This window comes from Nicotiana attenuata, unplaced genomic scaffold (assembly GCF_001879085.1).
Source record: "Nicotiana attenuata strain UT unplaced genomic scaffold, NIATTr2, whole genome shotgun sequence".
NCBI lineage: Eukaryota > Viridiplantae > Streptophyta > Magnoliopsida > Solanales > Solanaceae > Nicotiana > Nicotiana attenuata.
This window is the reverse complement of record NW_017671475.1, coordinates 239,033-255,575: the sequence shown is the minus strand read 5'-3', so window position 1 is coordinate 255,575 and position 16,543 is coordinate 239,033. Positions and strand designations below refer to the sequence as shown.

The 16,543-nt window shown below is 38.6% G+C and overlaps 1 long non-coding RNA gene across 1 annotated transcript in view; it reads left to right on the top strand.

Annotated features, from left to right (window-relative positions):
* The window catches only part of LOC109208528, a 14,676-nt gene extending 3,421 nt beyond the window's left edge, over positions 1-11,255 (top strand). The window contains exon 3 of the long non-coding RNA XR_002065190.1: positions 10,959-11,255. This is a non-coding gene — a long non-coding RNA (uncharacterized LOC109208528). The remainder of the gene's footprint in view (positions 1-10,958) is intronic.
* The last annotated feature ends 5,288 nt before the right edge of the window (positions 11,256-16,543 follow it).

The following is a 16,543-nucleotide window of genomic DNA, read 5'->3' as shown; positions in this document are numbered from 1 at the left end:
AGGAAGACACACTTAAGAGCACGAGGAGCTAACTTATCTTTCCCAGGGGCTAAGTTATGAACGAAACAAGTGCTCCCAAAAACACGAGGGGGAACAGAGTATAAGGGTGATTGGGGAAACAATACTGCATACGGTATCTGATTCTGGATGGGAGAGGAAGGCATCCGATTAACTAAATAACAAGATGTGAGAACTGCATCGCCCCAAAAACGCAACGGAACATGAGATCCAATGAGAAGTGTGCGAGCAGTCTCAATGATATGCCTATTCTTTCTCTCTGCAACCCCATTTTGCTGAGGGGTATAAGGACAAGAGGTCTGATGAATAATTCCTTGGGAAGTCATAAACTGCTGAAATTGAGAGGATAAATATTTTAAGGCATTATCACTGCGAAAAGTGCGAATGGAAACACAAAATTGATTTTTAATTTCAGCACAAAAATTCTGGAATATAGGAAACAACTCAGAACGATCTTTCATTAAGAAAATCCAAGTACATCTTGAATGATCATCAATAAAACTAACAAAATAACGAAATCCCAAGGTTGAACTGACTCTACTAGGACCCCATATATCAGAGTGAACTAAAGAAAAAATAGACTCTGCGTGACTCTCAATACTACGAGGATAGGAGGCTCGGGTATGTTTCCCGAGCTGACATGACTCACACTCTAATGTGGATAAACTAGACAAACTAGGCACCATCTTCTGAAGCTTGGATAAGCTTGGATGTCCTAAACGTCTGTGAATTAGGTCCGGAGGATCTGTAACTAGACATGCCTTGGAGGATTTTAGGGAGTTAAGGTAGTAAAGCCCTTCTGATTCAAGTCCTGTTCCAATCGTCTGCCCTGTACTGCGGTCCTGCATAATAAAAGAATCATCAATAAAATATATACCACAATGGAGGGCACGAGTCAAACGACTAACAGATGCAAGATTAAAAGGACAGCCAGGGACATAGAGAACGGAATCTAGAGTGACAGAGGGTAGGGGATTCGCTTGTCCAATTCCTTTTGCTTTGGTTTGAGACCCATTGGCTAAAGTAACAGTGAGAAGAGATTGTGAATACGCAATATTTGACAAAAGTGATTTATTACCAGAGATATGATCAGAAGCGGCTGAGTCCACAACCCATTGTCCAAGAGTACTAGACTGGAAAACACAAGCAAAAGAATTACCAGCAATAGAAGTATCAGTCTGAGCAACAGAGGCTACTTGTGGAAATGTCTGCTTACTTGCTCGATACTGAAGGAACTCATTATACTCCCCTTCAGATAAAGAAAATCCCTGGTTACCTGTAGTCTCAGTCTGAGCAACATAAGCATTTTTGGGTGGGCGGCCATGTAAAGAATAGCACACATCACGAGTGTGTCCAAGTTTATGACAATAAGAGCACTTGGGTCTAGATCTTCCAAAACGACCTCCTCCTCGTCTATTCTCCATAGTATGAGATGCTCGATTGTCCGCTGACTGGGATACGAGGACAGATGAGTCAAGTGTCTGTGATGAGCTCACTGGGTGACTTGGTGCTGCAGCAAGGCGAAGTAATCGAGAGAATAATTCATCAACTGTGGGGATAGTCGGACTAGCCAAAATCTGGTCACGTACTGAATCAAGGTCATTAGGGAGTCCAGCGAGTGTAAGAACTAGAAACATCTTCTGTCGTTGCTCTTGTTGCTTTTCAATACTAGCAGAAATTGGCATTAACGTCTCAAATTCTTCCATGACTGCCTGTACTTGTCCCAAGTAAGTAGACATATCCAATTCCTGTTTCTTCAAGCTTGTCATTCGCGATATTACATCATAGAAACGAGATATGTCATTAGTGTATAAATTACGAGCCTTTTCCCAAACTAAATAACATGTCTGGAATGGACGGAACAAGGGCATCAACTTGGAATCAATAGATCGCCACAGGATACTACATAACTGAGCATCGACCTTCTCCCACAGTGTTTTGGCCTTTTCATCACCTTCGCTAGCCTTTTTTGTTAAATGATCTTGAACTCCTTGACCTTTACACCACAACTCGACAGACGAAGCCCAAGCTAAGTAGTTTGAACCTCCCATTAAAGGTTCTGAGGTAATCATAACACCGGAACTGCCAGAACCCGGGTTTCTAGACCCGAAAGCATCGACTCCCAAAGACATCGTTGTATTATCACCAAATAACAGAAAAAAATCAACTGACAACTCGCTGAAACAGATGAAGGAAACACTGTGTTTGCCGGAAAAGTACTGTAGCTGCCGGAAAAATCAGTGTAGTCGCCGGAAAAACCCAAAGTGGTCGGAATTGAAAAATAAANTGGACTTGGGTAATAACAGACTTGCTATCTACCATTTTGTAGTCCAAAAACTTTGCAGCAACAAACTTTTTCAACCCGGCATCTTCGGTTTTGTATTTCTTTTCAAGCGCAGTCCACAGTTCCTTTGACGTTTCCACGCCACTGTAGACGTTATACAAACCATCCTCCAGCCCGCTTAGAATATAATTCTTGCACAAAAAATCTGAATGCTTCCATGCCTCAATTACGAGAAAGCGTTCAGTTTATGGAGTTTCGTCGAACAACACAGGAACATCTTCCTTGATGAACTTCTGGAGACTTAGAGTAGTCAGATAGAAGAACATCTTTTGCTGCCAGCGCTTGAAATCAATCCCGAAAAATTTTTCGGGTTTCTCCGCCGGTGCCAATGCTGCCGGTGTCGTTCGGCTTGTTGACGCATTGGCAGTCACCATTGGAACCGCTTGGTTCTCATTCTCATTAGTCATTTTTGTAAAAGAATGACACAAACGTTAAAATCACGTAGATTTTAATAGAGTACAAAACCACAAAGGTTTTACTCTTCCAGAAACAGTAAGTACAAATACAGAAAATAAATTATTAAATTCCTTAAGCTTGTTATTACACTGTATTTGTAAAATAAATTCTGGAAATATAAATGAATATAAACAGTAATGAATATAAACAGAAATGACATAAACCAATTCGAGCCCACTGAATTCACAGTGTTTCCTTAAGGAATTTAATCCCCTCCTAGCACCCAAGGTTATGGATTATTTCCTCCTAGGATAGAACGAATTACACACTGGTGTAGTGGTACTTCAAACCCCAGTGTTTCAGCGAACACAAAGTTCGGTAGCAAATCACACTTACTTTTTGCTTTGTTTTGATGCTAAAAGTATGCAGAAGAAGGAGAGGAAACTCAGAAAATTGTAGTTAAAATTCTGAGCAGAATAGTGTTGTATTTATAGCCAAAGTTGGGTCTCTTCAGAATGGCTGTTTATGCAAAACGCCCACAACATAAATGCCATTACATAAATGGCCATTTACTCAATAATAAAGAGGGAAAATAAAGAGAGAAAATTGAAGAGGGTAGTTACTTTTCTGTTACCAAAACAGAAAAACGGATTGGATTTAATATTAATATTTAATATTAATATTTTGTTATTAAAACAAATATTTAATAACATTTCTGTTAATATTTTACTATTAACAAATAAATTTGGTCCAAAAAGTTAATCAATCAATTGACCAAATCCGAAGCCGAAGCCGAAGCCGAGCCGAGCGAGCGACGACGGCGCGAGGCTTGCCTTCTTCTCAACTCTTTAAGAGCTAGAAGAAGAGCAATTGCTTATATACCCATAAAAAACCTCTTCCTCTTCCAATATGGGACAATGCCCATTTGCCAAGGGAGGGGGAACTTAAAATTTCACTCAAAAATTTCATTTCCCTCCATTTCCCATTCACCCTCTTTTAAGTATTTAATATATTAATTAAATACCTTAAAAACCCAACAATATTCTGCAGTAAATTGTTTAAGAACACCCCTAGGAAGAGTACAAAAGCATATTCAAATATATTCACACAAAATAGAGGGTACTATTATGCTTCAATTGATGCCAACATTGGTTGTTGTTTGAGCTTGGTTTTGGCTGCAACATGCTGTCTGCAAGCTTGATTCTTGAGTCAACAATTGAGTGAAAGTACTATTTGAATCTCCATATAACTGCATATTTGAAATTGGAAGAAAATTACATATTAAAATTATCAAATGAAAGAAATGTGCAAAAACCAAACAAAAAATATGTAAATTGACATGTCTAGAGACTAAACCTCAAAACGTAATCCCGTGGAAGCATGTGGTAGTCCTGCTTTAGCTTTTGATACTTTTTGAGATGTCCTTCTTCTTCTTTGCTCAGAAATTGGCTTTAATCTCTCATATCCCGTTTCCTTTCCTTTTTTCTTTATTGGATCCAGAATTTGATTCATACCATCTAGCAGAGGATCAATAGTCGAAATAAACTTATGCCGATCTTTATCACGACCGTCTACATATAACGCACTTTGGAGCTTAGTTATCTCAACCTTTGCTTGATACAAATACTTTCTAGCAATTTCCTCACGCTCATGCAAATGCTATGGCATGAGCTTGATCAGTAAAAATTGTTCTTGGTGATTTTCCTCCCATTGCCTTAAAAATGTTTGAAATAACCAAACAAAAGAATCAATCGTTTCATTGCACAATAATGCACATCAAAAAAAATTCCAATGATTATTTACACCAACAAATGGAGCACAAATCATGTCATATCTATTTGTACGATATGTAGTGTCAAAAATCACCGCATCCCCAAAACACTCATAGTGCAATCTAGATATGCTATCTCTCCAAAAGAAGTTGCACAATTTGCCATCTTCATCAACTTAAAAAAAATAAAAGAAGTTTTTATCCTCTGATTGCAAATGCATAAAATGATTTACCAAAGTTTGAGCATCTCCACTACTAATCATGTTTCTCTTATGCGCTTGTATGAAGTTATGAGCATCTTGTTCAGTAATCCTGCATTTTCAATTTCACCTGCTTCATTCCGAAGGTATCGAACAACATTTTTTGCACGAATACCAGCATCCATCATAAACCAAGAATATTTTTAGTAGCACTTGTAAGCTTTCGACCAAATTGTATGAAATGTCTCAAGTTCTCTTCTATCATGAGAAGGCTATGCACATCATTAAATTCAAATACTTCCAATGTCCCATTTGAAATATTGAATTTTATACGAGCCAAACAACCACATTTATATTCTAACCTTTGTCGGTTTCTTTCATGAAAAGGGGAAAGCTTATCAGATTGCTCTTCACAAGAACAAAGAAATAAACATCTAGTCATTTCTTTCTTTCTATTAAAAGTTTTTGGTCCTTTTCGAACACCGAACCCTTTTGCCACGGTGTAGGAATTGTATGCATTGTATGATTCTTCTACGGAACCAAATTTCATGCCAATCTTAAAATCAAATTACTTGTCGATATTATACACATTATGTATCATTGTGGAATTTTTCTCATCATTTGCATTATGATCTTGTTAAGAAACAGAAGTAGTAGGCACTGTCGTAGTCCCCATAGCAAAATTAACTCCACCTCTATCCACTGGTATAATAGTTTCTGTTGTTTCAGGAATCCTCTATCAACAGAAATAAATCCCTCTTAGAACACAAAATTAGAAAACAAACTTATAGTGAATTATCTCCCCAAAGTAGACCAGTTATACATACTGATACTAAGTAATCCATTTATTTTATTGTCTGCTAAAAATTATTTCCAGCAACTATGTTCAATACATCTTGACTGTAAGTCTGTAACGATCAGCTGGAAGACTGCAACAAAGTAAGATATAATTTTAGCACTAAACCGTTAAGTCCTTGATAGGATTTTGTTCATTGTTGTATATTCTTTATCACTAAAAGATTACAGTGATATAATTTAAGTCTATTTTTTTTATCATTGTAGCTGTGAATGAAATCTTTTGTGGAAATTTGGCCCACCATCTCATTTTAGCACTAAAAGATTATCGTGATACTAAAAGGTTATATTGATCTTATTTTAAATTTATAGTTGTGAGAATGCACGGGAGAAAATATTATTATTGATATTATTGACACATACAATGAGCCCTATATATACATAACATGTCCTACTCCTAATACATATAGGATTAGGGTTATTTACTCCTATTTACATAACTATTCTAACACTCCCCCTCAAGCTGGTGCATATAATCATATGTACCGAGCTTGTTACAAATGTAGTTAATACGAGGACCAGTGAGGGACTTGGTGAAAATATCTGCAAGCGATCATTCGATTTCACAAACTTGGTAGTAATATCTCCTGAAAGTATCTTTTCTCTCACAAAGTGACAGTCAATCTCAATGTGTTTAGTTCTCTCATGGAACACTGGATTTGATGCAATATGAAGAGCAGCTTGATTATCATACACAAGTCCCATCTGACTAATCTCACCAAATTTCAACTCCTTGAGCAAATGTGTGATCCAAATTAGCTAACATGTCGCCATAGCCATCGCTCGATATTCTGCTTCCGCACTAGACAGAGCAATCACATTCTGTTTCTTGCTCTTCCATGACACCAAATTTCCTCCTATTAAGACACAATATCCAGACGCAGAACGTCTATCAGAAGGTGATCCTGCCCAATCAGCATCTGAGTATCCAACGATCTGCTCATGGCCTCGATCCTCAAACAATAAACCTTTGCTTGGAGCTGATTTTATATACCGAAGAATGCGAACAACTGCATCCCAATGACTATCACACGGAGAATCCATAAACTGACTCACAACACTCACAGAAAAGGAAATGTCAGGTCTTGTCACTGTAAGGTAATTTAATTTACCAACCAACCGTCTATATCTTGCAGGATCGCAAAGAGACTCCCCCTGTCCTGGCAGAAGTTTAGAATTCGGATCCATCGGAGTGTCAACAGGTCTACAACCTGTCATTCCTGTCTCCTCAAGAATATCTAAGGCATACTTTCGTTGTGAGATCACAATACCTGAGCTAGACTGAGCGACCTCAATACCCAGAAAATACTTTAGTTTGCCCAGATCCTTAGTCTGAAAGTGTTGAAAGAGATGTTGCTTCAATTTAGTAATACCATCCTGGTCATTGCCGGTAATAATAATGTCGTCAACATAGACCACCAGATAAATACAGAGACTCGAAGCAGAATGCCGATAGAATACAGAGTGATCAGCTTCACTCCGAATCATGCCAAATTCCTGGATAACTGTGCTGAACTTACCAAACCAGGCTCGAGGAGACTGCTTTAGACCATAAAGTGACCGGCGCAAGCGACATACAAGGCCACGAGGCTCCCACTGAGCAACAAACCCAGGTGGTTGTTCCATATAAACTTCATCCTCAAGGTCACCGTGTAAAAAAGCATTCTTAATGTCCAGCTGATAGAGGGGCCAATAGCGAACAGCATCCATGGATAGAAAAAGGCGGACTTAGGCTATCTTAGCCACGGGAGAGAAGGTATTACTGTAATCGAGCCCAAATATCTGAGTATATCTCTTGGCAACAAGACGAGCCTTAAGACGATCAACCTTACCATCCGAACCAATCTTGACTGCATACACCCAACGACAACCAATAGTAGATTTACCTGAAGGAAGAAGGACGAGCTCCCAAGTACCACTAGTATGTAACGCAGACATCTCGTCAACCATAGCCTGTCGCCATCCTGGATGAGACAATGCTTCACCTGTAGACTTAGGGATGGAAACAGAGGACAAAGAAGATAGAAAAGCATAATAGGGTGATGACAAACGATGATAACTCAAACCGACATAATGGGGATTAGGATTAAGGGTGGTCCGTATACCTTTCCGAAGTGCAATCGGTGTACTAGGAAGAGACAAGTCCGCAGCAAGAGCAGGGTCAGGTGCAGGACGTGAATCAGCTGGGCCTGATGCTGGGTGCGGATGACGATGATATGTCAAAAGTGGTGTTCCTGTAGCAGGGAGTCTAGGAGGAGCCACACTAGACTCCTCAACAGTTGGAATGGGTAAGACTTCTGTAGCGGAAGGTGAATGAGGAGCTATAGTAGACTCGGGTAAGACTTCTGTGGCGGAAGGTGAAGGCGGAGCTATAGTAGACTCCTTTAAGGTCGGTATAGGTAAGATCTCAGAGATATCAAGGTGGTCAGAATGATCAGAAGAGGTAAAGAAAGGTTTAGACTCAAAAAATGTGATGTCAGAGGACATAAAGTACCTACGAAGATCAGGTGAGTAACAATGATATCCCTTCTGAACACGAGAATAACCAAGGAAGACACACTTGAGAGCACGAGGAGCTAACTTATCTTTCCCAGGGGCTAAGTTATGAACGAAACAAGTGCTCCCAAAAACACGAGGGGGAACAGAGTATAAGGGTGATTGGGGAAATAATACGGCATACGGTATCTGATTCTGGATGGGAGAGGAAGGCATCCGATTAACTAAATAACAAGCTGTGAGAACTGCATCGCCCCAAAAATACAACGGAACATGAGATTCAATGAGAAGTGTGCGAGCAGTCTCAATGATGTGCCTATTCTTTCTCTCTGCAACCCCATTTTGCTGAGGGGTATAAGGACAAGAGGTCTGATGAATAATTCCTTGAGAAGTCATAAACTGCTGAAATTGAGAGGATAAATATTCTAAGGCATTATCACTGCGAAAAGTGCGAATAGAAACACCAAATTGATTTTTAATTTCAGCACAAAAATTCTGGAATATAGAAAACAACTCAGAATTATCTTTCATTAAGAAAATCCAAGTACATCTTGAATGATCATCAATGAAACTAACAAAATAACGAAATCCCAAGGTTGAACTGACTCTACTAGGACCCCATATATCAGAATGAACTAAAGAAAAAACAGACTCTGCATGACTCTCAATACTACGAGGAAAGGAGGCTCGGGTATGTTTCCCGAGCTGACATGACTCACACTCTAATGTGGATAAACTAGACAAACTAGGCACCATCTTCTGAAGCTTGGATAAGCTTGGATGTCCTAAACGTCTGTGAATTAGGTCCGGAGGATCTGTAACTAGACATGCCTTGGAGGAGTTTAGTGAGTTAAGGTAGTAAAGGCCTTCTGATTCAAGTCCTGTTCCAATCGTCTGCCCCGTACTGCGGTCCTGCATAATAAAGGAATCATCAATAAAATATATACCACAATGGAGGGCACGAGTCAAACGACTAACAGATGCAAGATTAAAAGGACAGCCAGGGACATAGAGAACGGAATCTAGAGTGACAGAGGGTAGGGGATTCGCTTGTCCAATTCCTTTTGCTTTGGTTTGAGACCCATTGGCTAAAGTAACAGTGGGAGATCCTGTGAATACGCAATATTTGACAAAAGTGATTTATTACCAGAGATATGATCAGAAGCGGCTGAGTCCACAACCCATTGTCCAAGAGTACTAGACTGGGAAACACAAGCAAAAGAATTACCAGCAATAGAAGTATCAGTCTGAGCAACAGAGGCTACTTGTGGAGATGTCTGCTTACTTGCTTGATACTGAAGGAACTCATTATACTCCCCTTCAGATAAAGAAAATCCCTGGTTACCTGTAGTCTCAGTCTGAGCAACATAAGCATTTTTGGGTGGGCGGCCATGTAAAGAATAGCACACGTCACGAGTGTGTCCAAGTTTATGACAATAAGAGCACTTGGGTCTAGATCTTCCAAAACGACCTCCTCCTCGTCTATTCTCCATAGTATGAGATGCCCGATTGTCCACTGACTGGGATACGAGGACAGATGAGTCAAGTGTCTGTGATGAGCTCACTGGGTGACTTGGTGCTGCAGCAAGGCGAAGTAATCGAGAGAATAATTCATCAACTGTGGGGACAGTCGGACTAGCCAAAATCTGGTCACGTACTGAATCAAGGTCATTAGGGAGTCCAGCGAGTGTAAGAACTAGAAACATCTTCTGTCGTTGCTCTTGTTGCTTTTCATACTAGCAGAAACTAGCATCAACTTCTCAAATTCTTCCATGACTGCCTGTACTTGTCCCAAGTAAGTAGACATATCCAATTCCTGTTTCTTCAAGCTTGTCATTCGCGATATTACATCATAGAAACGAGATATGTCATTAGTGTATAAATTACGAGCCTTTTCCCAAACTAAATAACATGTCTGGAATGGACGGAACAAGGGCATCAACTTGGAATCAATAGATCGCCACAGGATACTACATAATTGAGCATCTACCTTCTCCCACAGTGCTTTGGCCTTTTCATCACCTTCGCTAGCCTTTTTTGTTAAATGATCTTGAACTCCTTGACCTTTACACCACAACTCGACATACGAAGCCCAAGCTAAGTAGTTTGAACCTCCCATTAAAGGTTCTGAGGTAATCATAACACCGGAATTGCTAGAACCCGGGTTTTTAGACCCGAAAGCATCGACTCCCAAAGACATGGTTGGATTATCACCAAATAACAAAAAGAATCAACTGACAATTCGCTGAAATAGATGAAAGAAACACTGTGTTTGCCGGAAAAATACTGTAGCTGCCGAAAAAAATCAGTGTAGTCGCCGGAAAAAACCCAAAGTGGTCGGAATTGAAAAATAAAATTATGGGTAGGAGGAATTTGAGGGCGATCCAACTGTCCTGAAGGAACTTCGTCAAAAAATAATCGGAAAGTGGTGCACGCACCGGCGCGTGGGCTCACGCGCGTGGGCTTCTGGTGGCGCGTGGAGTACTGTTTGCCGGAGATTTTTTTGTGGGGTTTGGTCGCCGGACAGTGGCGACTCTTGTGGTAGTGTTGGATTTTGCACAACACTGACAGAGACAAAGCAGACGCAAAACAGGCTTGAAAAACTCGCCGGAAAAAGGGTTCCGGTGACTGATTTCTCTTCCCGGAATCGCTGGAATTTATGCACAGCGATAAATCTCTCACAATTGCTCTGATACCATGTGAGAATGCACGGCAGAAAATATTATTATTGATATTATTAACATATACAATGAGCCCTATATATACATAACATGTCCCACTCCTAATACATATAGGATAAGGGTTATTTACTCCTATTTACATAACTATTCTAACAATAGTAAATAATATTTTGGTATTGATATATTTTTTCTTGCAGGTATGGTAGCAAAATATTTCAAATGCAAAAGTCTCAATATTAGCAGGCACAAATTTGTACTTATGTACCAAAATAAGGAGCATTTTATTAACAAGAAGACATAAATTTTATATTAACATGAAGAGTATTTTGTGGGCACAATTTGTATTTCATATTGATATCGATGAATAAATTCCAAAGGCTCAGTTTTAAAGTTTTGGAACCATAAGATGAATTTAGAAAGATATAAACGATGATAATAAAAATAAAAATAAAAACTAGAAGAAGACAAATATATACAAAATGTATATGGAGTATTACATTTGAATAGAATGTCGTTTTTCTTTGCTTGAATATAAATTTGTTGTGGCCTTTGTTGGACTATGTTGATCAACAGTTGGTGGTGAGAAATTCTGTTGGAGTCGTGATGACCAAAGTTGGTAATTAAGGAGGGAAATTGGCATCAACTTTTTTTCTTTCCCTCCATTTCTCTTGTACTATCTATTTAGTTTTCTATCAACAACAAATTTACCTTTTTTTTCTTTATTTATTTGAATTAATCCAATAGCAAATGGACCCCACAAATATACTTGTCAAAAGTAGAGAATGGCCTCATACAACTATTGTTGGGTGAGTCTCACCTAAAATAAAATTTCTCCCAAGAACACCCCATCAAAATGGTGTAGTGGAGAGGAAAAACAGGACTCTTGAAGATATGGCAAGGATGATGTTAATTGACAGTGGTGTACCAAAGAGTTTTTGGGCTGGGGCAATGAACACTGCCTACTATCTGATAAACAGGTGCATGATCAGGTCCCTCCTAAACAAGACCCCGTATGAATTACTAAACGAAAGAAAACCAAAGCTGACTTACCTGAGAACATTTTGTTGCAAATGTTTTGTTCTCAACAATGGTAAGGAAGCGCTGGGAAAATTTGATGCCAAGAATGATGAAGGGATTTTTCTTAGATATTCTTCGCAAAGCAAGGCATACAAAGTCTACAATAAAAGAACTCAATGTATATAAGAAAGCGTACATGTAATATTTGATGAATTACACCACTCAAGTAGGAAATATTCACATGATAAGAATGATCAAGATGGAGAACATTCAAAGGTTCATGAAGAAGTCATTGATATAGCAAACGGGAAGGCAGATCTGATGAGTCAGGTCAAGGAGTCTAGTGAAGAAGATGCAGCAGAACCTCCAGCCGATTCAGAAGAACCTGGTCTCTCCATTACAGTAACTAAACAGAAAATAGAGTTGTTGATGCTATGCAAGGCACCCCTGATGTTGAGCACAGAAGTGGCACTCACACTTCCGTGGATGCTAATGATGGATCTCACACGGCGGAACCTGGTTCTTCTCACCATGAGACTCGGGTATCTAACTGGAAGCATAAAAGCTCATATCCTCTCTAGAATGTAATCACTCCTCTGGATTCAGGAATTCGGACTAGATCAAAGACAAGAAGTATGTTTGTTTTCTCAGCTTTTCTGTCTCAAATTGAACCCAAAAATATCAAGGAAGCATTAAAAGATGCTGACTGCATTTTTGTTATGCAAGAAGAACTCCATCAATTTGAGAGGAACAGTGTGTGGCACCTGGTTCCCAGACCTTCATATAGAACAGTTATTGGATCCAGGTGGGTGTTAGCTAACAAGCTTGATGAGTTTGAAAATACAATAAGAAACAAGGCCAGGTTGGTAGTTCAAGGCTATAATCAAGAGGAAGAAATTGATTATGATGAAACATTTACTCCAATTGAAAGGATGGAAGCCATCAGAACTCTCATTGCTTTTGCATCTCATATGGAATTCAAAATGTTTCAAATGGATGTCAAGAGTGCATTTCTGAATGTATTATTGATGGAAGACGTTCCATTGCATCAAGAGCAGACTTGTTTCTCATAGAGGCATTGGATGGATACACTACTATCAACCTGCCTGGAATCATGATTGAACATATGAAAAAGGTGGCATACTTCAAGGATGGGAACCATGGATTTCCATATGGGTTCCTGCTCACCATAGTTTTTGGATATTTCAAAGTCCCCTTGGGGAGAGCAGTTGTGAGAACTCGTAAGCAAACGTTCTCAATGACTACCTTGGAGGAATGCAAGTGTATTGACAGAAGGAGGAAGTTGGCAGCAATTCTACGGTTTCTCATCTGATTGATGCTTAGACTGCTGCTAATAAGGAGATAAGGAGGCTGAAGGATAGGAATTCCATTCTTGAGGGACATCTCAAACAAGCCAGAGAGGAACCTGGTTCTAACAGTTCTCAGGGTGCAGAGGTTGCCCTCTTGAAGGCTGAAAATGCAGACCTGAGGAAACAGGTTGAGAACCTGAAAGAGCAGCTGATCAATGAGCACCAGTCTTCAAATGCTTGAGTGGATGTTCTTCTCAAAGCCCTTGCCCCTTCATCCTTCCCTCCCTCATCCAGTGCCCCGTAAATTGTCCCCTTGTCAATGTCCAATTTATCAGTGCATGTCTTGGTCCCAATGTCTTGTTTTGGTATTTTGTTCCTATGACTGTGGTTCTTTAGTTTATTTATTTTGTGGATGTTTTGTAACAATGGTACTACTACTGCCTATGTTTTCTTCTCTTTTTAACTAATGAGCATCTCAGTCCTTCTATATGCATGTTATACTCTTATGTTATATTTTTAGCTATGTCGTATGCATACAAGTGGCATGTGTTAACATTGCTAGACTTCTTTTTGCGTTTACTTGGGGGGGGGGGGGGAATATTACGATGCCAAAAAGGGGAAGAAAAATTGAAGGGGAGAAACAGGTTCTCGGGGGGAATATGGCTAATCTGCAGGGGGAATCATATGGAGATCTGGTTCTCGAGAGGGACTTCAATTCTAAGTTTGTCATCATCAAAAAGGGAGAAATTGATAAGTTATGTACCTTTGTATTTTGATAATTTAACAAACTTCATATGAGAACCAGATAGGGAACCTAGTACAAAGCCTCTTTGTGCTCAGAACAACAAGTCACAAGTCTAGCACAAGTTCTAATGATATCATTCAAGGGAACGACAGTGGGAACAGATGGCTATTCGTTCATCCGATCACAGTACAAGTCAACTCTTTACAGTTGTTAAGGTTGATGCACTGCATACGCAACAGTGCAATAGTCACTGTTGAAGCATGTTGTATCAGATACTTGCTTGCATCATCCTAGTGACCTCACTTATATATTATCAACATGACGCAATGAATTACAGACACTTGCAAACCCTAAAGCATAATTTACTCTCAAGTGTGCAGCCGTCTTATTTACTCCAAGGCTTGAAGAACAAAGCAGCAACAGAACAAATGACCAAATCCCAGCATTGAGTACATCGAGTGTCCTTAGTATTGTCATGTCTTTGTTAATGTTATTCACTTATAATTCCTACTCAGCTTAGTTAGAAGCATCTCGCGGGATATCTTTGTAAACCATAAACCTCATATTTGTGTAAGTTAGTCAAAGTGGTGAGCTTTGTAATAGAGTTATTACAAAGAGGCTTGCAATAGAGTTATTATAAGTAGGTGAGGGATTAAGAATTTAATTCCTAGGTTACAATAGGTTGTAATCCAAAGTTGCTCGGTTAGTAAAGTTGAAATCCTACGAGTGTAGGTCGTGGTTTTTAATAACGTGGGCTGGGAGTTTTTCATGTAAAATACTGTTGTGTTATTTACTTACTGTTGTGTATGTGTCTTCTGTAGGAACTGATAGAGAACTAGATTCTCTATACAGTTTGGTGGACTCTTAGTTCACATCAAGATCTTGTTCTTACATCGAGGAGGTAAAGAAGCTATTTTCGATAGACTTTCAACTAAAGAAAGCATCTCTTAGCATGTTTGAAAAAGAATATAGTAGCGAACAATTCATGTTAAAAATAATAAAGACAAGCATTATGAAAGTAGAAAAACAACAACACAACAAGAAAAGCAAAGAAACGGAGACAACAGGTAGTAATGGAAATAAATAAAAATAAGATAATATAGGAATGATAATAACAATAATAATTATATGGGAAAATACGGGACAAATATGGTGTCCCAAGCTCGATTACCTACTATTCTTCTACCCCAATTTCCGCCCTTCCTATCCACCTATCTAGGCCATGTCCTCCGTAAGCCGAACACATGCCATGTTCTGTCTAATCACTTCTCTCTAATACTTCTTCGGTCTACCTTTACCTTCTTTGGACCTCCAATTATCAACCTCTCCCGCCTCCTTACTAGGGCATCTGTGCATCTCCTCTTCACATGTTCGAACCATCTCAGCCTCGATTTTCTCATCTTGTCAACTACGGAAGTCACTCCCACCTTGTCCTGAATCTATACGTTCCTAATTATATTTCTCCTAGTATACTCACACATCTCTCTCATGCTACATACGATTGTGTTTTTGTTTTCTCCATAACAATAACAAACTCAGTGCAATCTCACAAGTGAGATCTGAGAGGATAGTGCGTACGCATACCTTACCCCTACCTTTGTAGAGGTAAAAAAATTATTTCTAATAGACCGACGACTCAGGAAAAGCGTAGTCACATCATAATTGAAAGGATATACAATAATCTATTGTTTTCTTCACATAACTAATAAATAGAGAGAAAAACACAACTAGATCTAAACAAGAAGGCTATTTTTCAATTGTAGCTTGTTAGTAGTCTATTTGTCCATGTTTCTAGGAGCCCAAAAAAAAAATCAATTTTCCTGTTGGAAAAATTATCCTTAGCAAAATATACCAAAATAATCCCACTTAATTTAATCTAATATTTAGGTTATTTTAATGGCAATTCTCCTCTCCGTGATTTTATTAGGGTAAATTATTTTATATTTGTTGAATGATATATATATATACACACACATCATCTTGAAAGAATAAAGTACTTCTCGTGTATTTTTATATTTAATTTAAATAAAAATAAATAACTTAATTATATAATCTTTTATAAAATTATTTATCTACATAAATAATATTAACTGCTAAGTAAATTTTTCCATATTCTTCTTCGTAATTTGATATTCCAAAAGTCATTTTGAAAATCTTGGCCAAACATAATATGCTGTTCAAAATCGCTTGTTAAATTGATTAGCCAAATACCAATTACTTCTCTCAATAAATATATTTTCAAAAAGCATGTATTAAAACACATAACTTTAAGAAACTTTACCATATAAATCATCAACTTGTGAAGACGGGACATGTCAATTTTATTTGTCTAGCACAATACCTGAACACTGTAAAAACGCAAATTGCATTATATAATATAGAACCTTTCAAAGGAAAGAAGCGTCTGAAATAATTATTTTCCAATTGATAAGAAGAATCTACGTACAACCTACCAAAAGCTGAGTCACGAATTATCACAAAATCTTATTGATTCTTACTGAGGATTCCTTGGTAAAGGGGACCATCTTAATTAATACGAGTATATACCATGGCAAGGGGGGTTATAATAAAGCACATGTATTACGGATTAACTATATAACTAATTACTCTATACGTAAATACAGAACTGCCAAACGATGAATAATTAGAATGCCACTTGCAGGTCTCCTCACGTGTTAACTTTACCTCGACACATTCTATTTCCCCCCCC